The following is a 20,123-nucleotide window of genomic DNA, read 5'->3' as shown; positions in this document are numbered from 1 at the left end:
GCGCTGGAGATTAAACCCTGCACCTTCTGCATACAAACCTTGCCAACGAGCAAGGGTCCTCTCCCAAGAGCTTAATCTGGGGCTCACCCAGACTCGGCCCTGGCATCCGTTTTTAGTGTCAGTTCTGGAACGCATAAGGTAAAAATAAATGGAAGTGCCTCTGAGAAGCTGCAGAGGGCATCCCCACCCCAACCCTCAGGTTTGCAAACCAGGTGGGTTGTAAGCATCACTTTTCCTGAAAATTAAACATCCCAGCTTTTCTGAGTTCTGGCAAGAGAAACATGCATAAGAGTGTGTGTGTGTGTGTGTGTGTGTGTGTGTGTACAGTTTAGATAGAACTAGAAGGAGAAAGCAAGCAGATATGTGGCATTCCCTCTCTCTCTCTTTCACACACACACACACACACAAACAAAAACACACACAACGCCTTTTATGCCCATGGATTTGTTGTTGAATCAATCCCGGGTAGCCCTGCTGAGAATCGTGACTAATTTGTTCTTCAAACAAGGTTTGTGTAAACCTCTCCAGAGGAGACTGGTGGGGTAAGAAGGGGGAAGGTGAGTCACAAGCACAGGCCAGCAAATTACGTTGAACAGAGGAAGAAAAAGACAGCAGGCGGGTGCCAGGGGCACAGTTGTAGCACCACTGCACTGGAGCCTGTGGCAAGTGCCAGGAGCAACGTGGCAGGGACTGCTCAGCAAACAAGGCCCAAGCCAAGCTTTTCCCTCGTGTCTCACTGGGATTAGCAAAAGCTCCCCCTTCCTATTGCTGCGGCCTCCCTCAGCAATGAGTTCTGGTGCAGAGGCAGCAATCTTCCCCAATCTGGTACCCTACTGATGTTGCTGGAATACAACTCCCACTATGCCTGGCGGGTTGGGCTACAAATCCTAATACGGAGGCTGATGGAAGTTGAGTCAACTTTTGCCCTTCTGCACCGCAGGAGGTTTCTGACCTCCCTCTGCTCAGGTGTGTTGCAGTTTGACGCCAGCATCCGACTCCTCATCAGCTGATGACCCTGGAGTGTGTTGTGCCCATGAGCAGTGGGTATTTGGAACAGAATTAAGAGCGCTTCGGAGGGCTCACCCACACTTAACTTTTTGCCCCATGCTTTCTAGGCACAGGTCCACACTTTAAAGCTGGCCATTCGGGTTTTCCACAAACTGCAGTTTGCTCCAATTCAGCAGTAAAGTGGGGGGTTTTCAAGGGGAAAGAGCCGGGGAGGGGGAAAGCGCATTTTGACACAGAGCTTTAAAGTGTGGACCTGTGCCTAGAGATGTGGTAGAAAAGGAAGCCTGGAAGAGCTCAGGGTTTCTCCCTCACTTCACCATGTAAGGGCTTGTCCACACTTCCACTTGTGCCACTGCTTTACCCCAGGGAAAACCCACTCTTTACCACTGAATCGGAGCAAACCTCAATGGGCTTTTCAGCGGATTGATGTTTGCTCTGATTGGGCAGCAAAGAGTGAGTTTTCCCTGGGAAAGAGATAGGGCAAACCACTTGGACCCATATTTTCTAGGCACGGGACAAGCAGAAGTGTGGACAAGCCCTATGTGAACAAAAAGTTAATACAGGGTGAGTCCTTTAAAAGAGGCCCTGTGGATACAGAGTACACATGTTCCACTAGGCCTCTTTTAAAAGACTCACCCTGTATTATTACTAGTACTTTTTTTCTTAAAAATGTTTAGGGGTACTCTCATTTTCCCACTCATATTGAAATACTGCCCCTCAATGAGGCCATTAAATTCACAAAATGTTTAGGGGTATGTGTACCGCTGCGTCCCCCAGAAAAAAGCACTGATTATTACTATGTTTATGGTGGCACTGACCACTCAGTATCCAAACTGGGGTGTTCTCTCTGCACATAACACAAAAGGATAAAGCTATGCTCTGACAGGTAAAGAAAGTAAAAGTCAAGTATGTGCTCTAATGCTAAGGGGGAAATCTTTAAAAAGCTATTTTTAAAAAGGAGGAGGAGGAGGAGGAGGGTGTATACGAATAGTGGGGTACTGTTTTTAAAGCAAATCATACATAAATTTCAATAAAAGAACTGCACAACTAAATAGCAATTGCAGACCACTTGAAACTACAAACAAGAAATAGAAGCAGAGAAAATAACTACCAGCGCAATTAAAACAGCAAAAAAAATTCACCCACCAGTGCCTAATGAAATAAAAATGTTTTAACTCATTTTCAGAAAGCAGAGAGAGAGCTGGTCTGGTGGAAAGCTGTTCCAAAGAGACGGTGGCACTGCTGCTGTGAAAACGCAGTTGCTAATATGCCCTCAAACAGAGGGCATTTCCAGACTGTTGCTATTTTCAGGTGGGATTCAATCACACACAACAAACCTGCTTTCCCCACAAAGTAGAACTTTTTTGCAGTAAGGAGAGTGAGAGGGAAATGCAAACCTCCTCACAAATTGGTCTACAAACCAATCAGGTGAATGCCCAACAAACAGGTTGCCTAGACGCACCCAGAGATTCAAGACCTCATCTGCGGAGCTCAGAAAATGTAGGGAGGTTGATATGAGTGACATTCCCACAGTTTATCTGCTATCTGTTAAGGCAGGGGCACAGGACTTGTACTACTCAATGTTAGTGATGGTTTCATAAGTACTATGCAATAGGTGCCTAGAACAGCTAACAATGCCACTTCCTGGCAGTCAAAATGGCCTCATTGCCTGGGAAGGGGACTTCATTTCCCCACAACAAAATAATGAGGCTTGAGTGCTGAGTTAGTTAAAATTGTTTCAAATATAGTAGAGAGCAATAAAAGGTACAATATTATTCATTTAATACAACAACGTTGGTAATATCATTCCTAACAAATGTCAAGAATCAATAGCTCTTTGTCGGAGAAAATAATATAATGTGTTCACTTGCAAAAAGCACAGTGCAAAGCACTTTCTGACGGCTCAAGGGTCACTTGAGTGCTGGGAAAAAATGTGATACCCTTGCAACACAGGCATTACCCTGAAGAAAGGCATCTAGGAAACCTCCCCTCCCAGAACAAAAGAGTAACAAAACAACTTTGCATAATGCAAAAAGCAAACACGCCGTTTCTGGAAAAGTCCTTTGTATATTAAGTCCTCTTTTCCAGCATAGCGAAAATATCAGGAAAGCGATGACCAGGGAACAGGGAGGTCTTGTTCTGGTTGGGATCAGGCCCCCATTGATTTGCTGTTATTGAAGCTGTTGTCGGGAACTCGGAAGCCTGGCTTCCCTCAGTCGTTTCCTGGAACAGGCCTTGCACATATGGCCTTGGGTCTTAGAGGCGATATACAAACAGTTATGCCTTAGACCTGGACTAGCTCAATTTGCTTCCCACAAATGCACACATGCATGCACACACACACACACACACACACACGGCCTTCAAGGAACTTTCATTTGGAAAGAGGAGCTCTCTCAGTTTCTACTTGTCCCTTGTCTCAAAGTCCCAGCTTCTTCCGGATCGCTGCAGCACAAAAAGCTGATTTCTCCACTTTGCACTTGTATTCTGACTTCTCTAAAGACGCACACCAGCTACCACACCTTGTGTACCACATGCTAATATTTGCCCACCTAATATTAGAGCAGAATATTCACTTTCAGAAACGGTCCGTGTCACAAGATCGGGCAGCTTGCTGCTGTCACAGTATTTGTTAGCTTTGCCCACATCCCAATCTGCAGCAGTTTGAATTTACCCCGGGGGCTTCATTCTTACAGGGGGTCAAGATTATTTATCGTGCATGTAAAAGGTTTATCCTCTCTTTGGCTGTGTTCATACCATGCATTTAAGGCACATGGAAAGCATGTGGCTTCCTGCAAAGAATCCTGGGAACTGGTTTACCTTTCACAGAGCTACAATTTATGGCATCCTTAACAAACTGGTTTTTAGGATTCTTTGCAGGAAGCCATGTGCTTTCAACGTATGAAATGTACCCAGCCTTTGGCCCTGGCACAGGGATAAGGCTTGTGAGTGGCCCTCTTTATTAGTCAGAGTGAAACCGATCACCTCTCAGGATGATAGTCATTATATTTCATCACTGTGGGAGGTTGCCTTGTGCATGTACTTTAACATTCTGCATCACTGACTTGGGTGATTTGGTGCAGCGGCAAACCCTGTCTCTCCCCCAAACAGCTGCCTTTCTCTTCCTATCCCTATGCCCCCTTTGGAAAGCATGCGAAACTAGCTTCCTTTGTTAAAGCCAATGTGTCCAAGCAGACCCAGGCTCCTTAGGAGCACAGTGGTGTTTATAAGAAGAGGTCAAGTTCCCTTCTCCCTAGGGGTGAATTTTCTTCCAGCTCCAGGAACCACACCCCTGGCAGGGCTCCAAGATGTAGCCATTAGCTACCTTCTGCCATCTGGTTCCTGCATGCCTGAAAGGATAATGAATGGCCACAGCCCTATCCTCCCATCTTGTGCGCTTTTCCTGGAGGTGGTAAAGTCATCGCTTCCAGCTTCGGGTGAGGGCGTGTGTGAATCACTGCATTGCAGGAATCCTGCTCATGAGATTTTCTGTAAGAGAAGAGTTAAAAGAATTTCGAAAGGGCTGGAATGTGATTGCCAACTCTTGGCAAGGGGCAGGTCCAGGGTCCAAGGAGGTGAGGAGGCAAAAGCCCACAGAACAGGCTCTGTTCTCCTCTAATACAATTAAACATGTCACTGGCCACTGAGCAAGACTGTTCGCACACAGATCAGCTTAACACAATCTAGATCAAATCACAAGCCCAAAGCGAGAACTAAAAGTGTGTGTAACTCAAGCAAGGAACGCTAGCTTTGGAGGGGCAGAGAACTTATGACTCTTTAGAAATTGCTGGACTACCTCCCATCATCCTTGACCATTGGCCATAGTGGCTATAATGTACACAGCGAACTTACATATACGGGCAATATAGTATTATGAAATTAAGAATGTCTAAGGCATTATAGAAAACATTGGTCTACTTGGCGGGGTGTTATTGGGTTGTTCTTTTTATTTTTATTACGTATATTGTGGTTTTTATGTTTATCTTTTCTGTAAACTGCCCTGAGACCTCTGGGTATAGGGCGGTATATAAATTCAATAACTTAAAAAATAATAAAATGATAATTTTCATGCAGGGAGCACTGAAGTTGAGATTAAGTCTGTGTGTATACACTATACTTTTAAAGCACATTATTTCCCTCAAAGGATTCTGGGCTCTGTAGTTTACCCTTCTCAGAGTTGTAGTTCCCAGCAGCCCTTAACAAACCACAGTGCCCAGAATTCTTTGAGGAAATTTTTACAGATGTATAATTTCCTGAAGATGAGGAATATCCTGCCCAAACAAGCCAGCAAGTGTGTGGCTTAATACACAAGTGCACACAACCAAAAAACCAAAACACATTACATAGGCAGATCAGAAAGAAAAACAAAAAGCTCACTCACACTTCCTTCTGTGCCAAGATTTTTAGGCACAGGTCTGGGATTTCTAGGTCCATGTCTGAGTGCCCCCCCTTTTGCCCCACTACTTCCCCCAGGAAAACCCACTGAATCGGGTTTTCCGCAGGTTTTCCCAGAGGAAGCAATGGGACAATAAAACCCCGCGTTCGGACACAGAACTAGAAATCCCAGACCTGTGCCTATAAAGTGCTGCACAAAAGGAAGTATGGATGAGCCCAAAGAGAGTCGCAAGACACACATATCCCCCCGCCATTCTGAATTCTGCACAAACACATATAAAGTGTGGGGAAGTGACTTTAGGAACTCATTGCTGCTAGGCTGAAACTGCTTCCCTGGTTCCACTTGCACCTGATGATTGTTGCAAGCCCACTGCCACTACCTTTATAGAGAATCCTGGGAAGAGTCATGCAGGCTGCTGCTACCAGTGCTGTGCACTGCACTGCCTTCCTACCATTGGGTAGACAGGGCTAGAAGCCTCAATCACAAGTGCCACTGCCTCAAGTGACCCTCTGACGGCTACCACCACCACCCTGGTTGCAAGCTGTGCAGTTAGCTTAAGACTGCTACCAAAGCAACTGCTTGGTGTAGGAGTTAACTTATAAACACACTTCCAGGGACCTCTCCCTGCCCGATATGCACACATATAAATAAACATAATTTTAGGACTGATATGCGAAATGCCTGTATTTCTGCCATCACGAACCCCCCTTCATGTGACACCTTTATCCAAAACTGGTTATCAGCATGTCTGAAGGGAGGGCATTACCAGACAATCACTACTTTCCCGTGGAATTGAATCACGTACCAGCAAATTCAGGTTGCACAATTGTAGCTGATGAGGGAGGTTTAGTGTGGCAAACCTGCTTCCCCAAAAGATCAGATATTTTGTCATAAGAAAAGTGAGGCGAAAATGCACCGGGGAGTATGGTGTAACACTTGACTTGACACATCATTGAACTGCCCGGCAAACAGATCTGAATGCTTATAATCCAATCAGGACACATGGTCGGCGGTTTGAATCCCCGCGGTGGGGTGCGCTCCCGTCGTTGGGTCCCAGCACCTGCCAACCTAGCAGTTCGAAAGCACCCCCGGGTGCAAGTAGATAAATAGGGACCGCTTACTAGCGGGAAGGTAAACGGCGTTTTCCGTGTGCGGCTCTGGCTTGCCAGAGCAGCTTCGTCACGTTGGCCACGTGACCCAGAAGTGTCTGCGGACAGCGCTGGCTCCCGACCTATAGAGTGAGATGAGCACACAACCCTAGAGTCTGTCAAGACTGGCCCGTACGGGCAGGGGTACCTTTACCTTTACCGATTCCACTTTAAAGGGACGCGGGTGGTGCTGTGGGTTAAGCCTCAGATCCTAAGACTTGCCACTCAGAAGGTCGGCAGTTTGAATCCCTGTGACGGGGTGAGCTCCCGTTGCTCGGTCCCTGCTCCTGCCAACCTAGCAGTTCGAAAGCACATCAAAGTGCAAGTAGATAAATAGGTACTGCTTCGGCGGGAAGGTAAACGGCGTTTCCGTGTGATGCTCTGGTTCGCCAGAAGTGGCTTAGTCATGCTGGCCACATGACCCGGAAGCTGTACACTAGCTCCCTCGGCCAATAAAGCGAGATGAGCGCTGCAACCCCAGAGTCAGTCACGACTGGACCTAATGGTCAGGGGTCCCTTTACCTTTACCTTTTATGGAGAATCCTGGAAAGTGTCGCTTGTTAAGGATGCTGACCTCACAGACCTACTGTCGTTCCCAGCACCCTTAACCAATGACACTTCCCAGGATCCTCGGTGATTGTTAAAGAGCGCTTTACATGTATGGCCTGGATGTGATCAGCAATGTCATCTGACCTCCCCCAAAAACAAATCAGAACGAATATTCGTTAAAATAACCAACTGCCACGTAAGTCTAAGAGCCCGGCAAACAAATAAGGATGAATGGTCAACAGACAGGTTGTGTGGAAGCGCTCGGTGCCTCTTATCCTCTCAGGGGAGTATGCCTGGGCACTGCAAAACAGGCAACCCAAAGTTTAACATCTGTCTTGGTAGGTGGTTGGCAAGGAAGATGTTTCACTGTGGCAAAGCAGGGAGTCCATCCCTTTCACCTATGTTTTTCTCCAGTATTCATTATGCCCAGGCTAAGTTAAATCCAGGAAGCTGTCATCGGAGATATAAAAACTGCCACTGACCACCCCCATGCAATTTTCTGCCACGTGTTAATGCTTTAACGTTGGAGGATAGGTCAAATGATATTACACTGACCGTGGCAAAGTTTCTTTCGGAGGTCGCAAGAAAAAAAGACCATCATGCTCTATCTAGATGTAACAAAATGACTACCTCGGTCTCTTTTGCCTGTTGTTTGGTTGTCTTAACTGTATCTTGTTCTGAAACTGTTTTGTGGGTCTATGGACCGCAACACACACACACACACACACACACACACAGTGGTACCTCGGGTTACATACGCTTCAGGTTACATACGCTTCAGGTTACAGACTCTGCTAACCCAGAAATAGTACCTTGCGTTAAAACTTCGCTTCAGGATGAAAACAGAAATCGTGCTCCGGTGGCGCAGTGGCAGCAGGAGGCCCCATTAGCTAAAGTGGTGCTTCAGGTTAAGAACAGATTCAGGTTAAGAACGGACCTCTGGAACGAATTAAATACTTAACCTGAGATACCACTGTGTGTGTGTGTGTGTGTATATATCTATATATATATCTATATATATATAAATATATCTATCTATCTATCTATATGTGTGTGTGTGTTTTTAAAGTTGGATAGACAGTGGAAGGAAGTGATTTAAAAACTTAATGTGCCGTCTGCTCAATGTATGTTTTGCATTTACACTAGAGAGAGATCTCATTGAAATGATTTAAGTCTTATCTGTCCCTTTACCTTTACTTTTATGAAAGAAGAGCTGAACGTGAGGAAACGTTCCAGTTACACAAACTTAGGGCAGATCCATGCAAATGCACATCCAAGGCACGTATAAAGCACATGGACTTCCCACAAAGAATCCTGGGAATTATAGCTTGTTAAGGGAATAGCGTAGAACTACAGTTCCCCAGAATTCTTTGTGGGAAGCCATGTGCTATAATGTGTGTTGGATATGCTGTAAATGTATGGCATGAATTTGCCCTCAGACCTCACTAGTTGGGGATAAGTAGGGTTGCCATAATTTGAAGAGCAAAAAAGAGGATGCTATAACAACTCTCATTTTAAATAGCCCTACTATATGTAGGCTATAGAAGCGGTGATATATTGCTGAGGGCTGCAAGAGAAGAGAAGAGGAAAGCAAGTCTTCAGCCACCAGTTATGTCTATGTCTCATCCAGAATGACATTTTGGCAAATTTAAAAACAGAATTTTTACCCCTGAAAAAGAGGACATGACCAGGAAAAAGAGGACACATGGCAACCCTAAAGAGGTTGATGACATTGACACAAACCTATCAGCACTTTGCCTTGGAACCTGTTTTTATTGTCAACTTCAGTGGGCATGATCCTTTAGCACCTTCGCTTACCCTGGATATGTTTGAACAGAGCTATAACAGGGCACGTGAGCACGTAAAACATTATTTTCCTCTCCGATGATCATTGTTGCCAACTGATCAGAAAAGAACCACTGGTCCTGCTCTTCCACTTATTGAAGCAGATGTAGCTTTTCACAGCATAGCTTTCCATTTATTATATTTGTACTTTGCTTCCCCTTCAGGAAGTCCTGATGTAATTTGCAAGCATTCAAAATAAAATGAAAAGAAATAAAAAAGTTCACCCACTAATATCGATATATCAGACCACTGTTGAAAGTGCAACGACAAGAGCCACGTTTCTCACAAACTTCAGCTGCCAGCTAAAAACTGGTTTCTTTATAATAAGCTATTGTACTGTATATAAGCACAGGCCCTTTCCTGTTTAGTGGCCTGGATGGCAAATCCTGTTTGAGGAAAGAACCTGGTTGAGAGACTCTAGGGTTGCTCAGAAACAGCCCTTAGGGAAACTCTATGTTCTAATTGTGAGGCAAGGAGCATTAATTAAACCACTCACCAACGACCTGACAGTAAAGTACAAGGTGTCCCCATTTCTCTCTGCAACTGTACATATTTCCCACGCTGTTTACTTCTGCTACTTCCTACCTGCTGCAAAAAGCCTGTACCCTTATCTGTAACCCCTGCACCTATCCCAGGTGATCGCCACCTTTTTCTTGATAGAAGCTCTGTGCTTAATAACTAGCTGGCAGGCAGAAGTTCTTTTCCATTCAGGCCAAAGCTGCGCCAGTTGAATTTGTGCATATCATACAGCTTTTCTGTCAGGAAAAAAGTCCCTCCCTTTCCCCTTCTTTCCTTGATAGGTTCTTTCACCCTGATTCAGGTAAAGATACAGTACTCTGCTCATCAACTCTTTCACTTTGCCATTTATGATGCCATGCTCTCACCATCGTTTTATAGTTAATTGTTCAGCCTCTTCCCTCACTCATATATAATGAACATCTAGATTTCAAGCTGACACCCTTAGAAATCATTTATTTATTTAAGCTGCATGCACCGATGGGACCATGAATTTCATGGCAGTGGCATCCTTTTGCTCTGTGGGATCTCAGGAAAGTTACATAAATAAGGAGACTCATCTGCTTGCTTTGGCTGCCCTGACTCAGCCTCCTGGAACCATCGCAGCAGGAATCGGAGTGCTGTTTCCAAAGGAAAGTATGACTGGTTCGCCAAACTCACAGTGGGACAATTCTGAAGGAGGGAAGCCCTTTGAAAAGCTGCATCAGTCCATGCCTAGATGGAAACCCTGGTGTGGGTGTGGCTGTCTTGTTTGTGACTACATTGATGCCACAGTGGTTGGGGAAAGTGAGTGGAGAACGATCTAGAGCACAGTAGGAAAAGAGCCAGAAGCAAAATACAGAGAAAATAACTGAAGACGGGAAGAAAAAAGAAGTCACCTATAGAATGTCAGGTTTTTTTCTTGTGGGACAGATACAAATGCATTCCAGAAATGTATATTTGTGCAAATAAAGTGGATTAAATTGCTCTGTCGCAACAAATCCCCCCCCCCTTTTTAAATGGACCTTTATTAACCACAAAAGTAATGAGGAATGCATTGAAATGTGTGGGAGGAACAAATGATTAATGGGAAGACAGATATAACCACTGTGCAAACAAATCAGAATACAGTGGTATTTCGGGTTACAAACACCTCGGGTTACAAACACCTCGGGTTACAGACTCTGCTAACCCAGAAGTAGTACCTCAGGTTAAGAACTTTACCTCAGGATGAGAACAGAAATCACACACTGGTGGTGCGGCAGCAGCAGGAGGCCCCATTAGCTAAAGTGGTACCTCAGGTTAAGAACGGTTTCAGGTTCAGAACGGACCTCTGGAATGAATTAAGTTCCTAACCAGAGGTACCACTGTATATTTAGGATGAATGCTCATTTTCATGTAACCTCCCTGCAAACAAATCTGAATGAATGCTCAATAAAGACCAGATATTATCTAATTTCCACGTAAGCTTTCTATACACAAATCAGAATGAATGCTCAATAAACAGATCATTTGGAAGAGCCCATGATCTTCTAGACAATTATGGGGCTAAACCAATAAAGAAAAGATGAGCAAGAAGAGGGAGTAAACCTTTTCCTGTGTCTGAAGATCAAATGTGAATGGCAAAGTAAGTGCATGCATGTATGTCTGAGAACTGAGGTGCAAGAATAGCAGGAGGGGCATCTTAACCTACATTGTTCTGAGACCACGAACTCCTAAACCCAGATGTCCTTTCTCGTGAGAGGCACACCTGTAAGGCTGCATCTATCAATACATTAAGTTTTGGTTGAGAAAAACCCATGGGTATCATTTTCAGTTCTTGTTTTGCAAACGCTTCCTCCTTTGTGATAAATTCCCCTGCTCTTATTCTCTGCTGAAGATGGAAACAAAGCCAAGCCCAAGTTCAGTGCATGGTGGTTTCTTCCAAACTATGACATCACAAGAATAATTTTGTCCAGCTTGATCAGGAATACCCACACTGAATATACTTTTCAAAACCTACTGTTCAAAAAGCAATTGCCTTACCGGTTGTTGTTTTTTAAACCAGTTTGATTAGTGTTTCTAGAACAGCCAATCCATAGTACAACCTTCTAGTTGTACCCCTGACCGTTAGGTCCAGTCGCGGATGACTCTGGGGTTGCGCACTCATCTCGCTTAACTGGCCGAGGGAGCCGGTGTTTGTCCGCAGACAGCTTCCGTGTCATGTGGCCAGCATGACTAAGCTGCTTCTGGCGAACCAGAGCAGCACACAGAAACGCTGTATACCTTCCCGCCGGAGCGGTACCTATTTATCTACTTGCACTTGATGTGATTTCGAACTGCTAGGTGGGCAGGAGCTGGGACCGAACAACGGGCGTGAGGCGTTCACAAAGTAAAGGAAGGATTGAACTCTGATTAATAAGAATACACACGGAGGCTTGAACCAGCAAGATTCTGGGAAGGGTACGTATAATCTCTCTCTGTCTCTCTCTCTCTACCCCTTGGCCCAGGTCGTTTTATTCACAAAAGAACTTTTTACAGAGTGTTTGTAAGACCCAATCAGATTTCTTCTAAGCATTTCAACAAACCCCACGTGGGGAGAAAGTTAAACTAGCAAAACTAATTAAGCATAGGATAAACAAAGAACAAAACTACAAAGGAGTACATTTGGCAACCCTGGAGGTGATAAACAAGCGATATACATGATAAGAAGGATGGCCAGGAGGACAGCGATCATTATCACCTTCATGTGAGATCTGTTTTCCAGCATATCAGAAAAGCTACATCAAAAAGCTGCCCACTGTCTTTGATGACCCAAGAGCCTGCCTGGTGAGCAACTGGGCTGTGTACATGACTTGTGAAGCAAGAGAGATGGGCAGTAGAGAAAATGGCCAGAGATGCAGAGAGTTGTGGGATTTGATCAGAAACTATTGTCAATGTATCAAACCCAGTCAACACAATGCATTCATCGTGGACACAATGGTTTGATGCATATTTTATAATTCCTCATAATAATCCCACCTGACCCCACACTCTGGATATTTGCACTCCTACACGGGCGCTCACCCCGTCGCGGGGATTCAAACTACCATCGGCAAGCCCTAGGCTCTGTGGTTTAGACCATAGCGCCACCCACTATAAGTTAGCTAATAGCGCCACAGCGCCACCCACTATAAGTTAGCTAATAGGCAGATGCAATTGACTCTTTTCTATAAGAGATGCCAGCATGAATCTATCCAATTATCATTTACCCTAGATGTTAACAGAGAGTTGGGGAGTTCAGGGTTAAATGGTAGAAAATGCCTAAAGTGGTCAAGTTTGACCTTTTCTTGCAGCCCAAGGCCCTCCATGTGCCTTCCTGCCATCCTTCCTCTTCCTGAATGGGCAATCTATATTGTCCTTTGTTTCACCCCAGCCAACATCCTGATGCATTTTAGGCCAAGGGAAAATATTTACAAATGCCTAGCTATAGCCAACTCCTGTGCTCTGGGCCTTCCGCTGAAGTTAGCTGGTGGAGCCCTACAAGCTTCGTGCTGTTCCTCTTCCAAGAAGGTAGAAAGAGTGACTACTGGTTCAAGACCCAACTATTGCTGCAGCAATAGGGATGTGGGTGGTGCTGTGGTCTAAACCACTGAGCCTCTTGGGCTTGCAGATCAGAAGGTTGGTGGTTCAAATCCACTCAACTGGGTGAGCTCCTGTTGCTCTGTCCCAGCTCCTGCCTACCTAGCAGTTTGAAAGCATGCCAGTGCAAGTAGATTAATAGGTACTGCTGTGGCGGGAAGGTAAACGGTGTTTCCGTGCACTCTGGTTTCTGTCACGATGTTCAGTTGCGCCAGAAGCAGTTTAGTCATGCTAGCCACATGACGTGGAAATGCTGTCTGTGGAAAAACACCAGCTCCCTCAGCCTGAAAGCTAGATGAGAGCTGCAACTCCTTTGACTGGACTTAACCGTCCAGGGATCCTTTACCTTTACCTTTTTTATTGCTGCAGCATGTAAGAGAAGCTACCTGCCCATTTAGTAGCTGGGCAAGTTCAGAAATTAGACCAGGCTTTCTTGATAATTTAAATTGGCTACAGTGTATATTATGTTATTAAATCAAATTGTTTGGTTAAATCGAAGTTTGATCCAAGGGGATTCTGAATAAACTATGACATCTCATTCCACATTCTTGCCTTGAGCCTTCCAGCCAAAATACTGTAAGTCCTACTGCTCTGTATTCAAAAGTAGTTAACAAGTCACTTAGCCATTCTGCTGTGGGTTCAATAATCCCAGTAATAAAGGTGAGCTATTTAGATGTCCAGCTAAACTGGCATTCCTAAGGACCCAAATCCCTTTATTTTTGGCACAGTCCCTCCCTTGGTAGCATTTCTCAAAGCTTTCCATTGGGCAAGTACTGGTTCCAGAGTTGGCTTGGTATTCTTCAAAAGCAGAGCATCTATGGACCAATGGTTCTAAATGGTATGGGAAACAGCCTTACTAGAAAAATTAACCAATAAACTGAAACTGACACGGGGACAAATAGAAGAAGACACCTTCACCCCGGTATGGTTCCCCTTTATCACATACACAGCCCAACAAGACAATGACAAAAATCCACCAACAGCATACAAATCAATATGGCTAACCTGATCCAAAACACCCACCCACCCCACTCACACATGAAAACAAAGACCACCACAGCCAACCACAGATGAACAGCCACACTTTAGGCCAACCCCAACCTCTCTCACCACCAAAGAAACACAAGTGAACAGCAGAGAACCCGCACAAGCAATGCTGACACAAACCCCCACATATATTAAGTAAAATAGAAACATCACCACACCACCCCCACTCATATTTCCCCCCCCTCCACCTCTTTCCCCCTATTCTTCCTAATGTATCAACAAATTAAACCAATTTGTAAAAAATAAAAAATAAATGTTACGTGGGGGGAGGGGGGGAATACGAGTTAGAGACATTACACATACCTTTGTAAATCAAGAAAATCTTTAAGAAAAATACATTAAGAAAAAAGCAGAGCATTTTTTGCATCTACCAAGTCTGTATTTTGCTGTTGTACTCTTAGTCTGATCCTCAAAGAGCTGTTTTGTTACAGCTAAGCAAGAATTTCTATAATGAAAGGCTTCTACGCTTCAGATTCCCTGATATGAGAAAGTGTATAAGAATCTGCTTGAATTGAACTGCACAGGCCGGCTGCAACATTACATTCATAGCATAGGGAGATGCTGAAGCTCAGGCTTGCCCCATGGTAAAGGATGGAGAACTGCAGTCCCACCCCCGGGCCAAATTTGATCTACCAGGGCTCCCTGCTGGGCTCATCAGGCTGTTTTCCCCAACCACACCCACCTACCCCATACCTGACATCAGTTGTGACATCAGATGTAGAACAGGTAGGGGCATGGTTGGAATGGCTTGCTCACGTAAATAATCTGTGCAGAAAGAATGATTAACTTCCTACACATTGCTGCTTGGTTTGGGTATGTGTGATAATTACATTGTGAACCACCCTGAAATCTACAGGCATAGGGCAGTATACAAATTTAGATGATGGTGATGATCTGGAAAACTTTTATGCTCTCGGTTCAGGTTTTCCACGGATTGACATTTTAAGTTGAAAGAGCGGGTTTTCACAGGGAAAGCTTGGGACAAAAAGGGTGTGTGTGCTTGGGCATGGAGCTTTAAAGCATGGGCCATGCCTGGAAAGAGCAGAAGTGTGGATAAGCCCTCAGGTAAGACCTAGAATTCTGCCTTCGTATCAGTTTGGGGCTATTTGCACATGTACGTCACTAGGCAATGTTTAGAAATCCGCACCTGATCCCCTTTGCCGGTAGGCCTTTGCCACTCAGCTTCCAAGAAGGTGATGGACTTCCCCGGTAGAGAAACTGCAAAAGGAACATTTGACCAAGGTAGAAACTACACAGGACCCATCATCTGACTGTGTCTTCCCTTCCAGGGATGAAAAGTATAGGGAGTGGCAGGGAGGCCTGTGAGAACCCATAGCAGAACAGGGTGGGCTAGTAGGTTCCATGCCTTTTAGATTCAACCAATGTGGCAAATATTTTTCTCCAATCTATTAAGGGGTGGGGGCCACAGCAAAGAGAAGGAAGTAACATACAGCTTTCTTTGGTCCTTAGCAGAGAGTAGCACTGAACCATGGGCTCAGCCACCTGGGAATTATATTGGTATTATATATGGAGATTCTGTGGGCGTTAAATACCGCCAACATTATTTGCTATAATTTATGTTGGAAGGGTCTATGCCACAACTTTGTTCTTTTGAACTCATTATTTGGAGTTCAACCCTGACACAAGTGTTGGCTGTGTGCTGCACTCGCATCTTTTATGGAAAGTCCACCACAGGCCTAGACTTGGAAAGCACTTTCAGAGAATCACTGGAAGCCAGGGTTTTCCCTAAAAGCCTTGTACATTCCCAGCATTCGTTTTACAAATCTGTTGGTCATGCTACGTCAGCCTTGTCTGCCTGGTGGGCATGTCGTGGAAGATCTCCTTGCAGAGCAAAGCCACAACATCCCCTTTTAGAGTCAGAAGAACTTCTTCAACTGTAGGAACAGCACCCACCCACACCCCTGAATAAGGGTATTTCATTTTCAACCCTGGCCTGACCTAATGGTGGAAGCTAAAAGGGTAGTGACTTTGGACATCAGGAGAAAAATTAAAATCCAGACAACTGGGAGAGGACAGGACTTTCTGGGTTCAGTGGCTGGGAAAATAGGCACTGAATTAAGAAGGGGATATATATTTACCTTGCATGTCTTGCTCTATGGGGAAAAAGAACACCTACAGGTTTTCCTCCCAGAGCAAATAGCCACTAGGATGGGGAAAGAAATTCAGATCATGAAATTGGCATGGTGGGGAGAGTTATTTCCCCCCTCCCCAATGCCACAACCCTGGTTCAATTCAGCAGTGCCATTACCCTCAGCTGCCTTTGCAAACTGTGGGAGATTCAACCACAAAATCCCAAATGATACATCTCATTTGGTCCTCAGAGCACCTGTGCCTTTGGGAGAGGAAGCTCGGGACGAATTATCAGATGGAGTCAAAGGAAAGCAAAGAGATAGTTTTAGATGAGAGGTTGGTATTTTATGCAGCAGGACCAGGGGAAATTCAGAAAGGATGCTCAAGAGTGGTGCGAGCCAAATGCACATCTACCAACCATTTGGGACAAGTACAGAAAACTGACAGCATAAAAGTCATAAAAAAACTGAGGCAGACTATTGCCAAATGCTAACACAGTGTGACCACAGACTGGAAGTCGAAATTGGGAGGAACTAAGGTTTTACTAGCCCAAAACCAAAAAAGAGTGATCATGTGACATTTGCATAATGAAGACTGAGTGAAGCTTTCTGCTCCGGTGCCTCCACAATAGGGAAGTGTGAGGAAGGTGCTTTTTCACATGATCTAGGAGAATGCTCCATTTCCCACCAGAAAGTGACAAGGAGGGAAATATGCTTGACCCTGGAAGAGCATACAGTAAAGAGGAGATATAGTTGGCATTGTATTGTGCAGCCAGTATGCCACAAACTAAGCAGCAAACACGGGACACAAAGGGATATGTGTATCTGGGCATTTCTGTGATGTGCAGAAATCCACAGCAGGGCTGGTGTCGGCACTCGGCATTCTTGCAGGGCCGTAGTGCCCTAGCAGAGCCCGCCACTGACACCTGGAGAGCCATATATGAAGCCCAGTCCAAGCCCAATACACACTGGCTCTCTAGACCACTGAATGAAAATCATTAGTTCCATCTTCTATGTTAAAAAAAAACTCCCCAACCAATCTTGTTTCATTTGGTTCCGTACAAAGTTTTTTCCACTTAACAGTAACTTAAACTCTCGTCTCCACCTAGTGGCCCGTTGATGCACATACCCTCAATCTTGGCCACAATGCCACCTTCCTGGCAAATAAAAGAAGACCGTGAGCCTTCTTGAATATTATTTTGAAAATGATCAATGGAAGTGCAGGTGGCCGTACTCCTTTTCCCACTGAGCCCAGGCACAACATAGTAAAAGGGAGGATGATGAGAGCCACGTGGAGGATCCTAGAGCCTTGCTTTTAAAACTGCCCTGCTCCTTCTTTCCTTCAAGCAGGAGCCTTGACATGTGGAAACCTGATCTCTGCAACTTTATTATAGAGTTTAAACATTCATGAGACAGCCAGTTTGCCTGGCAAAATACACGAACAGGCGCCTGTCTGCTCTTTGGATAACAGAGTTGCAGAGATTAGACATCTCTGAATTACAATCCATGTAAACAACCACAAGGCATTGCACGTGTGTGTGTGTGTGTGGAGTGATCAGCATTCACCTGAGCAGAGAAAAAATGCAAGGACATTATTATGAACCTACAATTTGGAAAGTAGCCTGCAATCAGGTTATCCTGACACTGGAAAAATGCCCAACATTTGTCTGGGAGGGAAAGTTGCATTTGCCTTATGTTAAGTTAGAGAAGAGCTGATCAGAGCGGACAGGGAAGCAGGTTGTATAAGTCACATGGTGGTATTGATATGTCAGCATATCTGGCTCCCACACGATCTATTTCAGAGTTTCAAAACAGAACCAGCAAACGAAGCACATTGGAAGAACAGCACTGGGCTCATATTTGGGACAGACAAAACATGAAGCAACAAGCGTACATAGCGAGATGGAATTACTGAACTACTAAAATACAGTTGGCAGAGATGCAACAATATGCCAGCTGTTTTTCCTTATGTCAGAATTGATTAATGCGGCATGTGATTATTTCCAAATGATCAGGTCCCACCCACATATAGAGACTGTAAGTGCAGTTTAGAATATGCTACACCACCAGCTGCTTTCCCCCTCTGCTTGAGAAGTAGCTAACTTGTGGCCCTCTGGATGTTGTTGGACTCCAAATCCCATCAGCCCCAGCCAGCAGGGCCAGCAGTCAGGGATGATGGGAGTTATAGTCCAACAACATCTGAAAAGTCAAGTGTTAGCTGCTCCTGCTCTTCAGGGTCTCTTGGCCATCCTTCACCCCTGCTGTTGTGAAATGAAGATGGAAGCCTGCTGATCACAGCAGATGAGGGATGGCATAGGCAGCGAGAGATTTACAAGCCTGAATGGGAACAAGAGAGCCTGCCACCTTCCTCTCCTGGCTGCGTTGCTGAACTACCTGCTCCGTAGCTCACTAGACCAGAAATGAAAATGTACAATATACAGGGGGAGAATGTAGGTAACATATTTGATTTAAGAGGGCCACCACCTTATACTCTGGACTTTATTTAGTGCACGCTGACTGGAAAGATTGGTCACTACTGATCTAGAGTTTCTACAGGCGCTGTAATGAAAGGATCACAGTTGCTGCATGAAACAGAAAGGAAGTGAATAGTAAGAACCGCTCTCTTCCTTCAAGGGCTGTCCCATCTTGCACATAAATTGGAAGGAAAACATAACTATACAATGTTTGCCTCTCTTCCAGAAGCCCTGGTGTGTCTCTGTGTGTCTGCACCTCGTGCGCGCACGAGGTCAGATATGACACCAAGCTGTGGGTTAGAGGGTTCCACGGTTGCTAAATGCTGCTACTGCGGTAAGCCTGAGCCCACGCCCTGAGGGTTTCCTCTGTGAGGTGTCAGTTCTGCTTCTGCAACAGAAGCAACTGCATCCTAAAGGTGCGAGACAACAGACCTTTCACTTCTTGAATAACACCTGGTCGCCATGCTGCAGCCAAGCAAGGGCATTTCTTAGCCAAGTGGAAAATGTCTTAAGGTGTTGTGAGTGTGCTTTGCACTTGGGTTATTCTTGTTTCTCTCGCATATTTATCAGCAGCCCCCACCCCCCAAGCCACCAACCACACAATCTGACAGTCTGCTGACAGTCATGAGTGGAGAAGACACCAAGTCCCAACCAAAACTGTTTTGCTTATGCCAGGAACCTGTGATTCTCAAGATGTTACTAGCCTGCAGCTGCCTGAATTCCTGACCATTCATCATGCTGACTGAGGCTGATGGGAGCTGGAAGCAAACAGCATCTGGAGGGCTACGGGCACTCCATTCCTGGCCTATATCAGTGGTGAGTCACCAGAGATACACTAGGTATTTAACGTGGAATAGCCATACTTTGTTCATTCTGATTTTATGGAGCATCTGCATGCTGTTGTTATCCAGTGCTTTCCCCAGGGTTCTTTTGTCTTTTCAGACTACAGAAAATCCAGCTTTTTTGAACTGTGGCACTAACTCTGCAGCTGCAGGTCCCCTTGGCATTGCTTTTTCCATTATTTCCTAGAGGTGCGGTTGAGACCTGTGCAGTGAAATATCCAGCGAGCAAGTCTATAGCCACATCGGGCACACCTTCCATATTAACTCTCTGGCAGCTACCGTTTTAACAACTGTTTAATATCAGTCTTTTAATGAGCACTAAAATGCTTTCTGTATTTAAGCAAAATAGTGCTTAAATGAAGAGATTTACAACATTAAAAACTGGCCTTAAAAAACAACTGTCTTCCTGTCACCATTATTTCAAGAAGAGATGGGGGAACAGCTGATCTGAAGATTTGCTGGTTTCAAAGATTTCTAAACAATTCCGGAGAAGCCCTGAGAGTAACCTCACAATTGCAGTTAAATGAATATGTGCTTTAGTACAACCTAAAAGATCGACTGTTGCTGTAGATGAGCCATTGGCAGGTACTTCTTCTATTTTTTTAAAGGTTTGGGCTATAATCAACTAA

The 20,123-nt window shown here is 44.9% G+C and overlaps 1 protein-coding gene and 1 long non-coding RNA gene across 2 annotated transcripts in view; one reads left to right on the top strand and one right to left on the bottom strand.

Moving 5' to 3' along the window:
• Window positions 1–19,892, top strand: part of LOC310672723 — a 43,947-nt gene extending 24,055 nt beyond the window's left edge. The window contains exons 3-4 of the long non-coding RNA XR_014508743.1: window positions 19,328–19,468; window positions 19,595–19,892. This is a non-coding gene — a long non-coding RNA (uncharacterized lncRNA). The remainder of the gene's footprint in view (window positions 1–19,327; window positions 19,469–19,594) is intronic.
• PGS1 (phosphatidylglycerophosphate synthase 1) overlaps window positions 1–20,123 on the bottom strand; it is a 122,111-nt gene that overhangs the window by 81,712 nt on the left and 20,276 nt on the right. The window lies entirely within an intron of this gene.

This window comes from Podarcis tiliguerta (genome assembly GCF_965153285.1).
Source record: "Podarcis tiliguerta genome assembly, chromosome: 2".
NCBI classification, from domain to species: Eukaryota; Metazoa; Chordata; class Lepidosauria; order Squamata; family Lacertidae; genus Podarcis; species Podarcis tiliguerta.
Note: the sequence above shows the minus strand (reverse complement) of the source record. Positions and strands in the feature narration are given on the sequence as shown.